Here is a 15,763-nt window from a genome sequence, read left to right as displayed (position 1 = left end):
CGATTGTCTGGGGTTGCCATTTCCCTTGTTCAGTGGAGAATTGCCTGGTATTTTGGGGCTGGACTGACCTTGTTAGGTGGGATCAGACAGATATACTTCAGGAAAGTTTTCATCTGTAAAAAGCATAATTAAACTAAAATAAGCTGCCCCGTTTTACTGTCATTTGACTATGGGCCCCATATATTAAGCTGTGCAAGCAGCTTCAGGGCTGTTTCAGAGCAGGCTCTCTCATGCAAGCCTGCAACCGAAAGTTAAGAAGCACTGGTTGTACAATTCTTGCTTTTTAGACAATAAGAAGTTCCCATTATATATTTCATAAGTCAAACCCTGTTATATTTCTGTCCCTAATTCGCCCCAACTGATAAGATAAGAAAATGCAAATCAATATAAGTCTTACTAACAAAATGACCATGGCACACTTTGTCTACTAAAGTAAGAATATTGTATTTGTTCACCCTAATAAGGCAAATGATTTGTGGAGATTGGCCATTGAAAAACAATTGCAGCAAATTAGTTGATTCATACAGAACATTTTCAGATTTGGTTGATATGTTAATTTATTGCAGTCCTGCCATCACAAGTCTTTTTTTTTTGTCCTTTTAACCATTTTGAAAACCTGTTGTCATCACGAGCATCTACTCCCTATTGTGGATGACAAACACGTCTTCCTAGGGTATCCCCTTTGCATCCTGGGGACCCCTTCACACTGGAAATTGAGAGCGAGACTGCATGACAAAGTCACAGGGAAAGGGAGTCTGCACTTTTAAACACGGGGCCACATGTACCTATAAATTGCAAGATTAAGGGTATTCTAGTACAAATAGATTGGTAAGATAGGGGCTCCATTAGTGCTCCCCTTGTTGTCAGAGTAGACAGCACTTTAATTAGGTTAAGTGTTTTTATAGGTTATTGGAGTTTTATTTATTTATTGCGCTCACCCTAATTCACAGGGACAAGATTAGCTACTGCACTCTAAGTAAGCTGCAGGTTATTGCTGCTTTAAAGGTGATTGCCTTCATCTCACAAGGAGTATATGACCTCCCATGTGAAAGAGGTGGTTACCCTCTTTTAAATGATTGGCCACACCCCTCTCCTGTTTTCAGGTGATCACATGGTAATAGAGGTTAGAGATTTGTTTGCATTTAGTCACTTTTGAGATGCAGCAAGTTTTTTTGTTTTGTTTTTAAATCAGGATTTTAAATCTAGGTCCTTGTGTCTAGCTGAACATATGGGTCTGTGCATTAGATTTTCAGTGTCTTTAATATTGCTGCTTTTCCGAGTACAATGACAGCCAAGCATGGGTACATTTCAATTTAAATAGAAGGATTTTTTGCAATATACTTCCATTAGCATAAATGCTTCAAGTATGCTGTGAAGGTCCGCACACCAGTATTCAAGCTGGTGGTGTGTATTGTGCCGGTGAAGAATTAGAGGGACAGTCTATACCATAGATTTGTGTAATGTTTACCATAGTTTGAGTCTAAACAAGCCTCCTGCACCCATTTATATATCATGCAGCATGTACAATAAACCAGTTATTTTAAAAAGTTTATGTTATTTGGCCATTTTGAGATGGCCGCCAAACTCCTGCCCTGCTTGCGTGAGAAAAACCTTATCAAAATTTGCCTCCAATCAAAAGCGAATAACTTTTAAGTTTGCAGCAGCGGTCACGCTGATTCGTGCATGCGCAATGGCAATGTAAATGCACATCTGGAACCAGGAAGTTGCATCCAACCAAAGGATGTCCTTGGCTATAATGAGCCCCTGGATTGCTTTTCACTCTGCAATCACTTTGCATTGACAATTGGACAATATCTACAACACTTGTTGCTACTTGCATGAGTGCAAGGCCCATAAAGAAATCCACTACAAGGAGACAGAGGGAGGAGTTTGGCAGTCATTTCGAAATGGCCGAATTACAAACTTTTTAAAATAACTAGTTTATCGTTCATGCTGTATTATATATAAATGGGTGCAAGAGGCTTGTCTGAAATTAAGGTAAGCATTAAACATAACTATGTGTGGTAGACTGTCCCTCTAATTTGTGTCATATAAGCAACTGCTGACTCTCTGAGAACGGTTAGTTTTTAAAGGACATGAAACACTAAATAAATGCTAGATAGAATGATGCATTCAAATTAAAGATTACTCTGAGAATAGCATATATATTTATTTTTAAAGTTTTATTAGCTATTCAAATATTTACAAAATAAGTGTAAAGTTTTAGTGTCTATAAAACAGCGGGAGCTGCCATATTGTAACTTAGGTTACCTTTTCTGCTGTGGCCAATTAGGTACTGTTATAAATAGGTCACTAGAGTGTGCAACCAATGGCTGTATGGAATATAACAGTGTTCTGCGCTTTCATTTCTAACAGAAACTGAAAACCTCACAATTTCTGAATGGAATTACAAGAAAAGGGGGACAAAATAAATATTGAAAGTATTTGCAGTTTTTAATATATAAAATGTATCATTTTAAATTACCATCTCAAAGTGTTAATGTCCCTTTAAATACTGGTGCACGGTCCTCACAGCATATGCGCTTATGCCTCTAAAAACAGTAATAATTTTTACAAGAGGCATTTTTGCTAACGGAAGTATAATAATATAATAAGTGAAAATGCTTCTATTTAAATTTAAAATGCACATTTCAAGTTTGATCCTTCTCTGCCTTTAAATCACAATTTATGTTAAATATTGCAATCTTTAAATGGATTCCACAAACTAACACAGGAGTGGCATTAACCCTTTCACTACTAAAACAGGTTCTAGTGCATTGTGCATTCAAGAGTCTAATTCAACTGTTTTATGAACTAATTAACGTAGCTTTGGTAAATCACATTAATGTGTGAATATTAGTGTGTAAGTGTCACTGGCTGAATCATCCATGCATGTGTATGAGCCTTTGTCTCCGTGTTTGTAATTTGCACATTAAAAAATGAACAATGTGCCAACAAAGCGACTTACCACCCACATCTTTAAATGTTTCTCAGTTATCCATAAACAATCATTTTTTCCACTAATTCACTTTTTTATGAGCATTGCAACATGAAACTTGAACCGTGATAAACATTTAATACAGATAATATAAAAGCAAATAACACAAAACAGACATGTTTAAGTCTACTTATTACAACAAAATATGTTTAATGAATACAAATACTGTATATATTATGTCTATTGTATTTTGAAATATTCAAAATGATTGTAAACTTATAAGAGTAATTTGCGTTATTAAATCTGGTATGCAGGTTATATTTCACTTATTGTTACTTTATTGAGTTGCTAGCATGTTAGTAGATGTGTATGGACATGATCAGCCACACAATTATGATAATTACAGTCTATTCACTGCTGATTGCTATATAGTATATATACAAGAATGAACATTTCCACTGATCTGTTACCAGTGAAATGTTGCAGCAGACAACTAAGACATTAGGGCTCTATAACACTAAGCAAACATATTACTTTTCTCTGTTAAAGGAATAGTTATGCATAGTAAAACAACTTTTCAAAAAACTTTATTAATTTTGCCCCTCTTTCATATAATTTTTAGAGCTGGAGAATAAGGTGTTGGATGGAGTTTGGCTATTGAAAAACAATTGCAACAAACATTGTTAATATGTTATTCTATATCAGTATTTTCCAACTCCAGTCCTCAGGACCCTTAAAGGGACATTCCAGTCAAAATTTAAATGCACATAGATGAACTACATGTTTGAATAGAAACATCTTTGTAATATACATGCATTGGCAAAAATGCTTCTGGTAAAAGTTATCACTGTTTTAGTGTGAGCATTTTTCTCTGCACGTGCATGTGAAACATAGCTAGATATTCTCAGTGCACCAGCATTTTTAATACTGCAGCTGCTCAGAACACCAGTGGGGCTTGTAATCATGTGAGCCATTAACAAAATAAGTCATTACCAGATGATACAAAACAACTCAGGCTCTCTGAGCAAGTGCTGTGTTTCAAATGCTGGTGCACAGAGCATACTTAAATACACGTTTGAAACAGCTATAACTTTTATTAAAAGCATGTTTGCAAATACATGTATATTACAAAAATGCTTCTATTCAAGACTAAAATGTATCCATGTGCATTTTAATTTTGGCTGGAATGTCCTTTTAACAGGCCAGATATTCATTATACAGGGAGTGCAGAATTATTAGGCAAGTTGTATTTTTGAGGATTAATTTTATTATTGAACAACAACCATGTTCTCAATGAACCCAAAAAACTCATTAATATCAAAGCTGAATATTTTTGGAAGTAGTTTTTAGTTTGTTTTTAGTTTTAGCTATTTTAGGGGGATATCTGTGTGTGCAGGTGACTATTACTGTGCATAATTATTAGGCAACAACAAAAAACAAATATATACCCATTTCAATTATTTATTTTTACCAGTGAAACCAATATAACATCTCAACATTCACAAATATACATTTCTGACATTCAAAAACAAAACAAAAACAAATCAGTAACCAATATAGCCACCTTTCTTTGCAAGGACACTCAAAAGCCTGCCATCCATGGATTCTGTCAGTGTTTTGATCTGTTCACCATCAACATTGCGTGCAGCAGCAACCACAGCCTCCCAGACACTGTTCAGAGAGGTGTACTGTTTTCCCTCCTTGTAAATCTCACATTTGATGATGGACCACAGGTTATCAATGGGGTTCAGATCAGGTGAACAAGGAGGCCATGTCATTAGATTTTCTTTTTTTATACCCTTTCTTGCCAGCCACGCTGTGGAGTACTTGGACGTGTGTGATGGAGCATTGTCCTGCATGAAAATCATGTTTTTCTTGAAGGATGCAGACTTCTTCCTGTACCACTGCTTGAAGAAGGTGTCTTCCAGAAACTGGCAGTAGGACTGTGAGTTGAGCTTGACTCCATCCTCAACCCGAAAAGGCCCTACAAGCTCATCTTTGATGATACCAGCCCAAACCAGTACTCCACCTCCACCTTGCTGGCGTCTGAGTCGGACTGGAGCTCTCTGCCCTTTACCAATCCAGCCACGGGCCCATCCATCTGGCCCATCAAGACTCACTCTCATTTCATCAGTCCATAAAACCTTAGAAAAATCAGTCTTGAGATATTTCTTGGCCCAGTCTTGACGTTTCAGCTTGTGTGTCTTGTTCAGTGGTGGTCGTCTTTCAGCCTTTCTTACCTTGGCCATGTCTCTGAGTATTGCACACCTTGTGCTTTTGGGCACTCCAGTGATGTTGCAGCTCTGAAATATGGCCAAACTGGTGGCAAGTGGCATCTTGGCAGCTGCACGCTTGACTTTTCTCAGTTCATGGGCAGTTATTTTGCGCCTTGGTTTTTCCACACGCTTCTTGCGACCCTGTTGACTATTTTGAATGAAACGCTTGATTGTTCGATGATCACGCTTCAGAAGCTTTGCAATTTTAAGAGTGCTGCATCCCTCTGCAAGATATCTCACTATTTTTGACTTTTCTGAGCCTGTCAAGTCCTTCTTTTAACCCATTTTGCCAAAGGAAAGGAAGTTGCCTAATAATTATGCACACCTGATATAGGGTGTTGATGTCATTAGACCACACCCCTTCTCATTACAGAGATGCACATCACCTAATATGCTTAATTGGTAGTAGGCTTTCGAGCCTATACAGCTTGGAGTAAGACAACATGCATAAAGAGGATGATGTGGTCAAAATACTCATTTGCCTAATAATTCTGCATTCCCTGTAGCTTAACTAGAGCACAGGTGATATAATTAGCTGATGGGTTACATCAGGGGTACTTAACCTTGGTGCTACAGAGGTTTTTGGAACTACATTTCCCATTATGCTCAGACACTGAGCATCATTGGAAATGTAGTTCAATAATCCTCTGGAGCACCATGGTTGGGCACCCATGGGTTAGATGATTATTTCACATGTGCTCTAGTTAAAGGGACACTAAACCCAAATGTTTTCTTTCATGATTCAGATAGAGCATACAATTTTAAGCAACTTTCTAATTTACTCCTATTATCAAGTTTTCTTCGTTCTCTAGCTATCTTTATTTAAAAAGCAGGAATGGGATGCAAAGGAGCTGGCCCATTTTTTGGTTGAGAACCTGGGTTATGCTTGCTTATTGGTGTGTAAATGTAAGCTTCCAATAACAAGCGCTATCCATGGTGCTGAACCTAAAATGGGCTGGCTGCTAAGATATAAAATTCTGCTTTTAAAATGAAGATAGCAAGAGAACAAAGAAAATTTGATAATAGGAGTAAATTAGAAAGTTGCTTAAAATTGCATGCTCTATCTGAATCATAAAAGGAAAAACATTGGGTTCAGTGTCCCTTTAAGAGATAATGAATATCTGGTCTGTTAAGGGTCCTGAGGGCTGGGTTTGGGAAACACTGTTCAATAGCAATGCAACATAAGTGTCTTGTCATTACAAGGTGTTTAGTCTCTAACTAGTAACTTTTCTACTGGTTGGCAATCAATGGTGATGTATTTGAAGCCATCTGAAATATGCACTTTGCACATTCAAAGGGAAAAACTTTATTTCTGTACTTGTAATACAGAGTTATATAAAAATGTAAACATGATTTGTAAAGTAATTGAAAACTTCAAAAATAAGGAGAGTAATATCATGTACACATACAAACATCATAATGCAGAGCAGAAATGCACTACTAGATTGTAACATCGGTCTCCTTAACTTTTGGGGAGCCCATTACTAAGCTTTTGGGGAGCCCATTACTAAGGTTTTGTAAGCCCATAACTAAGTTTTTTGGGAGTTCATTACAAAGCTTTTGGGGAGCTCATTACTAAGCTTTTGGGGAGCCCATTACTAAGCTACACTACATGCAACTAGTTCTACCAATAAAAGACATACGGCTAGATTACGAGTTTTGCGTCATAAGCGGCTCGGTGCTAACCTGCAAGTTATTGTCACCGCTCATATCCCTATAGCGCTGCTATTACAAGTTTGCAAAAACCCGGCGTTAGCAGGCAATAAGTGAGCGTTGAGCAAAATTGAGCTCCATACCAAATACCAGCGCTGCTGTGAGCTGGTTTTACGTGCTTGTGCACGATTTCCCCATAGACATCAATGGGGAGAGCCGTCTAAAAAAAAGCCTAATAAACGCAGCCCCATTGATTCCTATGGGGAAACAAAATTTATGTTTATACCTAACACCCTAACATAAACCCTGAGTCTAAACACCCCTAATCTGCCGCCGCCGACACCTACATTACACTTATTAACCCTAATCTGCCGCCCCGACATCGCCGCCACCTACCTACACTTATTAACCCCTAATATGCTGCCCCCAATGTCGTTGCTACCTACCTACACTTATTAACCCCTAATCTGCCGTCCCCAATGTCATCGCTACCTACCCTTATTAAATGTAATTTAGTTAATTGTAGTGTAAGGTTAGGTGTTAGTGTAACTCAGGTTAGGTTTTATTTTACAGGTAACTTTGTATTTATTTTAACTAGGTAGTTAGTAAATAGTTAATAACTATTTACTAACTATTCTACCTAATTAAAATAAATACTTAAAATAAAAACTTAGCTGTGAAATAAAAATAAAACCTAAGCTAGCTACAATGTAACTATTAGTTATATTGTAGCTAGCTTAGGGTTTATTTTACAGGTAAGTATTTAGTTTTAAATATGAATTATTTAGTTAATGATAGTAATTTTTATTTAGATTTATTTTAATTATATTAAAGTTAGTGGGTGTTAGGGTTAGGGTTAGACTTAGGGTTAGGTTTAGGGGTTAATAACTTTAGTATAGTGGCGGCGACATTGGGGGCAGCAAATTTGGGGTTAATAACAGTAATGTAGGTTGCGGCGATGTTAGGGACAGCAGATTAGGGGTTAATAATATTTAAGTAGTGTTTACGATGCGGGAGTGCTGCAGTTTAGGGGTTAATATGTTTATTATAGTGACAGCAATGTCCAGAGCGGCAGATTAGGGGTTAATAATTTATTTTAGTGTTTGTAATGCCGGAGGGCCTCAGTTTAGGGGTTAATAGGTAGTTTATGGGTGTTGGTGTACTTTTTAGCACTTAAATTATGAGTTTTATGATACAGATTTGTAGCGTAAAACTCATAACTACTGACTTTAAGGTGGCGGTACGAATCTTGAAAAAATGGATGTTCTCATAGAGAGTGCGACAATATAGAGCTATACAATTATTTTCTTTTTTTTATTCTAATAATATTAAGCCAATACTCAAGTATATAATGGAAAGCATAGGAATAGCTTCAATATCACGGCAAAACCCAACAAGTAAACAGTCCAGAAACAATTGTATGTTGTAAATTAAACAATGGACCTGATAATCAGTAACTCAAAGGCATGGAGAGAAATCTCGCCAAATCTTTGGGGCTTTAATTGAGTATTATTTTGCACTGGAGGTGCCTCTCCACATCCAGAACTCCACGGAGAGAGATAAACAACTCTTGCAGTACTGATGAGACGTATTAGATCATCCCGCTGGTAGGTTTAGATCATCAGGCCCAATGACACTCATAGTCATAAAGAGTATAAAACTCATAGTCATAAAGGATATAATGAACCAAATAACAATTTATTGGTTTCCATGTTTTTTTTATCAAGCTTTAGTTCTAGCAAACAAATAAAAAGGACAATTATATCATGGTAAGAAAATATTAAAATGTGCACTAGTAGCAATGTTATAAAATGCTGCATTGGATAAAATTTGTATAATTATCTCATGTAAATACACATAGATTTTTAGACAATTGAAGAGATAGTTGAATTTTATTATCTTACTCTTTAGGGACATTTCAGCCCAAACAGAAATGTACATTAATGCATTTCACCTTTGAATATTATCATTTTTGCACTATACTTGCATTAAAGGGACATGAAACATATAGGCATGTTTAGAATGTGTACAATCCTAATGATGGGGATCCTTTTATTAAAACTGTATCCAGGTTCATCTATCTGTTCATCCATCCATCATCAATCTATCAAATTATTATACTTTACAGAAGAAAATGTATATTATTACAATTTCTTACTACTTAGTTAGCTTTGGAGGGCCCCAAAAAATTTTTGCACCAAGGCCCTCTATTGAGTATGTCCAATACTGCTTCTGTTATCTAATTAGTTTTTTTTCTCTTGGTATTCATTGTCCTAGGTAGGCTCAGGAGCAGTGATACACTACTGGGAGCTACCTGCTGATTCGTGGCTGCATATTTATGCTTCTTGCTGGCTAGCCTGATGTATTCAGCTAGCTCCCAGTAGTGGATTGCTGATCATTCAACAATATCAAGAGAATGAAGCAAATTATATAATATAAATAAATTGGAAAGTTGTTTAAAATTGTATTCTCTATCTGGAACATGAAAATAAAATGTTTGGGTCTCATGGCCCTTTAACAAAACTTCTTCTAGTAAAAGCTATCACTAAATCTAAATATGCTTCATGCAACAGTCTTTGGAACACAGTGTCTGTTCTGAAAGCTGTTGGTGCCTCATTTTGTTCTGGCGATGCGATGACTCTGAGCAGACATAGGGGTATATTTATTATAGTGCAAGCGAACATGATACGATGTAGCGTATCATGTCCGCTGCACATCGATAAATGCCGACAACATACGCTGTCGGTATTTATCATTGCACCAGCAGTTCTTGTAAACTGCTGGTGCAATGCCGCCCCTGCAGATTTGTGGCCAATCGGCTGCTAGCAGGGGGTGTCAATCAATCTGATCGTTTTCGATCGGGTTGATTTCTGACCGCCGCCTTAGAGCAGGCGGACAAGTTATGGAGCAGTGTACTTTAGACCGCTGCTTCATAACTTCTGTTTCCGGCAAGCCCGGCCTCATACTGTTTAAAATATTGGTGCATGAAGCATATTTAAATATGTTTCACGTGCACAATAAAAGCTCACTGTAAAAAACAGTGACAGCTTATACTAGAAGCATTTCTGTTAATGCAAGTATATTGCAAACAAGCTCTATTCAAATGCATTGATGTGCTTAAATTTTGTCTGGAATGACCCTTTACTTGTAACACAACAAGAGATTCTGCAAGGCTATAAGGGATTGATGCAATAAATAGTTATGAGATAAGATAGTTGACAACAGAATAAAGCCTTTATAAATTCTACATACTGAGACGAGGTATAGATAAAAAAATCCTAACCATGCCCATCACCGTAAAGTAACTTTTAGTAACAATTATATATTTACAGTTAAAGGGACGGTCTACAATATATTTTTTATTGTTTTAAACGGTAGATAATCCCTTTATTACCCATTCCTCAGTTTTGCATAACCGACACAGTTATATTAATACACTTTTTACCTCTGTGATTACCTTGTATCTAAGTATCTTCTGACAGCCCCCTGATTGACTTGCATTTAGTACTGTGTTGTGCTAACTCTTAAATAACTCCTCGGGTGTGAACACAATGTTATCTATATGGCTCATATGAACTAGCACTCCCCTGTTGTGAAAAGCTAATAAAAAAAGAACATGTAATAAGAGGTTGACTGTAGTAAAACAGGCAGAAATTTAGAGGTTTAAATGTTATAAAGTATATTAATATATCAATGTTGGTTGTGCAAAGCTGGGGAATGGGTAGTAATGGCATTATCTATCTTTATAAACAAGACATGCATTGAAAATGTATCATGCATTAAAATCAGATTTGGCGCCAATTTATCAAACACCTGATTGACAGTTCTTTTACGGTTACCTGTAATCCTGGCAATTAATTGGTTGTCAATTATACCAATTGGATCTGCAAGGGTGTGCATGATGTGGCAGAGAGGTTAAGTAGCAGCATTCTTAAGACTGCTGCTACATAATTCGTTTTTCAGGCTCTTGCGCCAAACCTGCACCCCCGGGGCTCCGAATTTGAATCCGCAGCTTCATAAATGAAGCTCTTTGGGTCATTATTTATTTTTCTATAGCTTCTATTATGTTTTAAATTGCAGATTTAATTGGTGTCAGGGCAAGTGAACAGAAATGCTTTAAATGCCTTTAAAGTATACTTTCCCACTTAAAAGATATGTCAAAATATAGGACACAGTAGGGAAGACATAGTCATAGATTTGAACAGTAACCTCACCAGTGACATAAATGAGTACAATCAATTCTAATTGTTCCTTTTGTTTACTGTGTTGTTGAAAATAAAACCTTTAGCACATTGTATACATTTTAATATCTACAAAAGAAGTAATTGAATTTACTTTAAAAAAAGAAATTGTAATGGAGAGAAGGGACTTTGCTGCAATCAACTGCTACTGTTAATCCAATTTTCCCCAATGAAGTTGGCATGGCAGTTGGCAAACTCCAAACAGCAGGGATCTCCTTTATTAAGAAAACTATGGTCCTGGGCTTTAAAAAAATGCACAAGTTTATTTCTATTAGACATGATCTCTCTTCTTGCTGAGCTTACATGAGAAATCTAGCAGGAGGTGTTATTAAATAACATCAGAAATTAGCTGCAATCCTAATTATCTTAGTTTAGTTTTGAAAAGGACACAAAAGGCTTTATGATATGAATATTAGAATTTTCATTATTATCAGTGGGGCATTAGAGTTGGCTGACTGTCAGATTAACCCTTCATGGAAACATATTCAAGCATGACAAATATGTGCTGTCTTCTCACATCACTATCAAATATTAGTTGAGTCCCTGTGATTGTTAAACCTTTCTCACAAAGGCTATATTTTACAATGCAAAGGAAGTTTAATTATGTAAATCTCTATGATATGTATTCCCCCTAAGCAAAAAAAAAAAACAACTGCTTTCTATAGATCCAGACAGCTTAGTTTTTTTAGGTTTTTTTTTATGCAAATAAGCTCAGTGTTTAAAATGTTAGAGTTTCCCATCTCTCACACTTGAAGTTTCAATAGATGACAAAATACAAATAGCATACAAGTTATGGAACATTTAAGTGTGACCACTTTTTAAATATATATATATATATATACACACACAGTAAACAGTATATATATCAAAATTTCAAGTCCTAAACTACTAGCCATCCCCAAATGTTACTTGCCACTTTTGATCCCATCCACTACCCCCTCTTTGCATATGTTTAGCAAATGTGAAGCACCTTATTAAGCAGTAATTTTTAATATTGTTTTTGTTTTATACTGTAACTTAAATAATGCTACAAACTTAATAAATTAACAAAAATTAAGTGCATAGCAGTTAGCAACATGAACTAGGATTCTGGGGAAGACAACAGCTGGACATAAAAAGGTATCTGTTTAACAAAGAATGCAGAGTGTTGACATTAATGTGAGGTCCTAGCAGACCTGGAACATTTGTTTTATATCTATCATCTATCTTTCTCCACTCCCTCCTCTTTTCAATCTCTCTTTTTACCCCCTCCCTTCTCTCTCAGGCCATATCTTCTCTTTACACTCTCAAATCTCTTCACTCTTTTTTATTTTTATTTCTCTACTCTTTCTTAACACTATCTTTTTCTCCACTGTCACGTTTCCTCTCCAATCTCTTTCTGCCCCTGTTTACCCTCTCAGAAGTAATAGTATAAGCAATAATGGGGTACCTATAGCCCTAGAGGAAAAATGTATCCTTGTCCTTTCATGGATATATAATATCCCTTCAGATAATATTTGTAGACATTAACACACTAACTTTCACTTGCCACTGTTAAATTTCCACTCACCAAATGAGCCCTCTATAATATATACATGCATATATATATATATATATATATATACACAATATAGATAGAGAAAGAGAGAGAGAGAGAGAGAGAGAGAGAGACAGCAATGTAGTAAAAGGGTCAAGTACTCACGTCACTCAAAGTACACAATCCCCCGGGTGAAGTCCTGATATAGTGAATACAGTAGGCAAAAGAAGGTAAAAAGAAGGCAAAAGAAGGTACACTCAAGGGGTCTTCAATAACATATGGGTATTCTGCGTTAGTGGGAATAAATACCCATGTGTTATTGAAGACCCCGTGAGTGTACCTGCTTTTGCCTAATATATATATATATATATATATATAGCACACAGAGAAAGTCCAGCACTCACTCACAAGCTCTGACCCCACCCGTGTTTTGTGTATATATATATATATATATATATATATATATATATATATATATATATATATACACACACTTCAGTCTAAATAGAAGAAAGCATTACAGCTTCTGAATGGCTATAGTGTTCTGCTTCTGGAAGAATTAAAAATGGCTGCAGAGTGTAGAGACTTAAAGAGAAAGGGCGTCTTTAAGAAATATGCCATTAACAAGACATATTTTGAAGAACACAAAAGGAAAGTATTTATGATTTTTATTTTGGCCTTTTAAATAGACCAGTTGAGTGCCCCTTTAACATTTGAACAGTGTTTTTAATACCCCTGAGATCTAGTGTTTATACATAGAGAAGTAGGACGTTTAAGTGCTCCCTGATCACAATACTTTTCATACAAAGAGAAGGTGAAGAACTACAATGTACATTTTTTATTAGTTTTTTTTAATCAAATATTAATGGGGGGTTTTACATTTTGTTTATCATTACAAAACTGACAGCATTTTTTTTTTTTTACTATTACAAATAAAAGTATGTAGCAATGGGTTAATATTAAGGCTTCAGAAGTATTCAGTAGGTCAGTCAGATAATACGTAGCCTTAGGTCCTGCTAATGGTCAGAGCAACTGACTTCTACTTGTATGAACCTTTGCAGGTAATTCTCTGTCTTATCTTTTAAGGGTCATCTGAATGTGAGATTCTCATCTTAAAGCCCTTACAACATATTGCTCTAATTATGTGAACCCCGTCTGACATATGAAAAAGCAGCAGATAGGTCATTCAAATAGAGGCAAGGTGCCTTTCAATTTTCAAAAGAAGAAAAATTATGTTGAGACTATTTGTATTCAATATTTTTTTTAAATATACATTTTTTAAGAAAAATAAAAGGTTTAATTTATATAGTTACTATAAGGATAGCAAAATTGATATTTGTATACATTTATACATATTTATACATTGGTGAAATGTACCAATGTGTTGCTTTTGTTTCTTTTATACCAGGATTTTAACATATATGATCTTTGAATTATGTGTGTAAACATAGACAGACACACACATAGCTGTGATGAAAAAAATATTGCAGTCATTTGAGGGGAAAAGAAAGTATTTAGGAGAGCAAATGTACTAGTCAACTCAATGTCATATTGCTAAATAAATAAAATAAATAATTTTTATATATATATATATATATATATATATATATATATATATACACACACACATATATGTATATATATATACACACACACACACATATATGTATATATATACACACACATATATGTATATATACACACACACACACATATATGTATATATATATATATATATATATATATATATATATATATATATATATATATATATATATACACACAGACAAGAGAAGGGGGCACTCAGAATATATATATATATATATATATATATATATATACATCAAGTGTTATGTACGAGTGCTAACAGTCTCAAATAATTATTTAGCACTTAAAGAGATAGGGCTCTATATATAATAATATGAACCAAACCAAAACAAGGTTGCACAGGAAAACACATTATAAACCAAACGTTTATTAAAGAAGTGGTAAAGACACCAGGTCTGCCTTCATACAATTTACAATGTTAATACCAGATAAAATGTGAAGCAGATAATAGCACAACACAATTGTATGCGCGTGTTGCCCCTCCCCTTTCTGGGTTGGATTTGAGGCTTCGTCAGATGTATACCTGATGAAGCCTCAAGTCCAACCCAGAAAGGGGAGGGGCGAAACGCGTAATGTTTGGATGGTAACTTTGTAGCGTGGAGAACGCCATCAATCACAATATCTACCTTTACCGGAGCCTAGCAAGTGAAGACCCGCATCGGCATTTGCAACACATGAATATAGAATCATTGAGGTACATTGAAGCAGAATGGCATTCACCTCATGAATCATGAATCCAGGAAGGTGTAGGTAAGCCGTGCGGTTGAAGTCTTGCAACAGGTATTACTCCAAGAGAAAAAATAGAGAAAAAGAGATCTTTAAATAAGGTGCGCACTATATCAATAAAACCAGTCCTGGATGTAAAGGTGGTCTTAAGACAGCGGATCACTCGTATGGTCAGGTAGCACTCTTTGAAGTGGAATCGATGAGATGATTCTGTGTGAACAGAAGAGAGAGGCGCCTTATGGGACAGTATCGTCCAACAACAGAGGAGCAAAGTGGATAAAGCAGCCCAAAGTGGGGGTACTCACAAATGTAGCGGCATAAACGTATGCCTCACAGCACAGGACGGGACCTTTAGTCGCCCGACAGACAAACACGCTGGATCAACACGTGGAATCCAAGACCCAATCAGCAGCAACTTGCGGGACCACGTCACAAGGGGAGCTGTCTGTGAAGTGCCCAGTCACCAGCCTTGGCAGTATGATAGACAGGTCAGCGAACAAACCAGAGACATCAAGCGTAGAGCAGGTAATCAAAAAAAATTGAAAGTTTATTAGAATAAAAAGTTTAAAAGATGTACAGCAACAAACAACGCGTTTCTTGACCCACAGGTCGTTTCATCAGGCTTATACTGAACAATGATAACCTGCTCTACTTAACCTGCTCTACTTAACACCCCTCTCTCCTCCAATTGGGAAGATCCTACGCGAGGCGTCATCTAAGCCAATCACTAGGATCCTATGAATGAGGCGTGTGCAGGCAGTGCGAGCTATAATAGGGAGAATTACCACACAGAATTAATAATGGT

This window comes from Bombina bombina, chromosome 10 (genome assembly GCF_027579735.1).
Source record: "Bombina bombina isolate aBomBom1 chromosome 10, aBomBom1.pri, whole genome shotgun sequence".
Classification (NCBI taxonomy): domain Eukaryota; kingdom Metazoa; phylum Chordata; class Amphibia; order Anura; family Bombinatoridae; genus Bombina; species Bombina bombina.
This window is presented reverse-complemented; position numbering follows the sequence as displayed.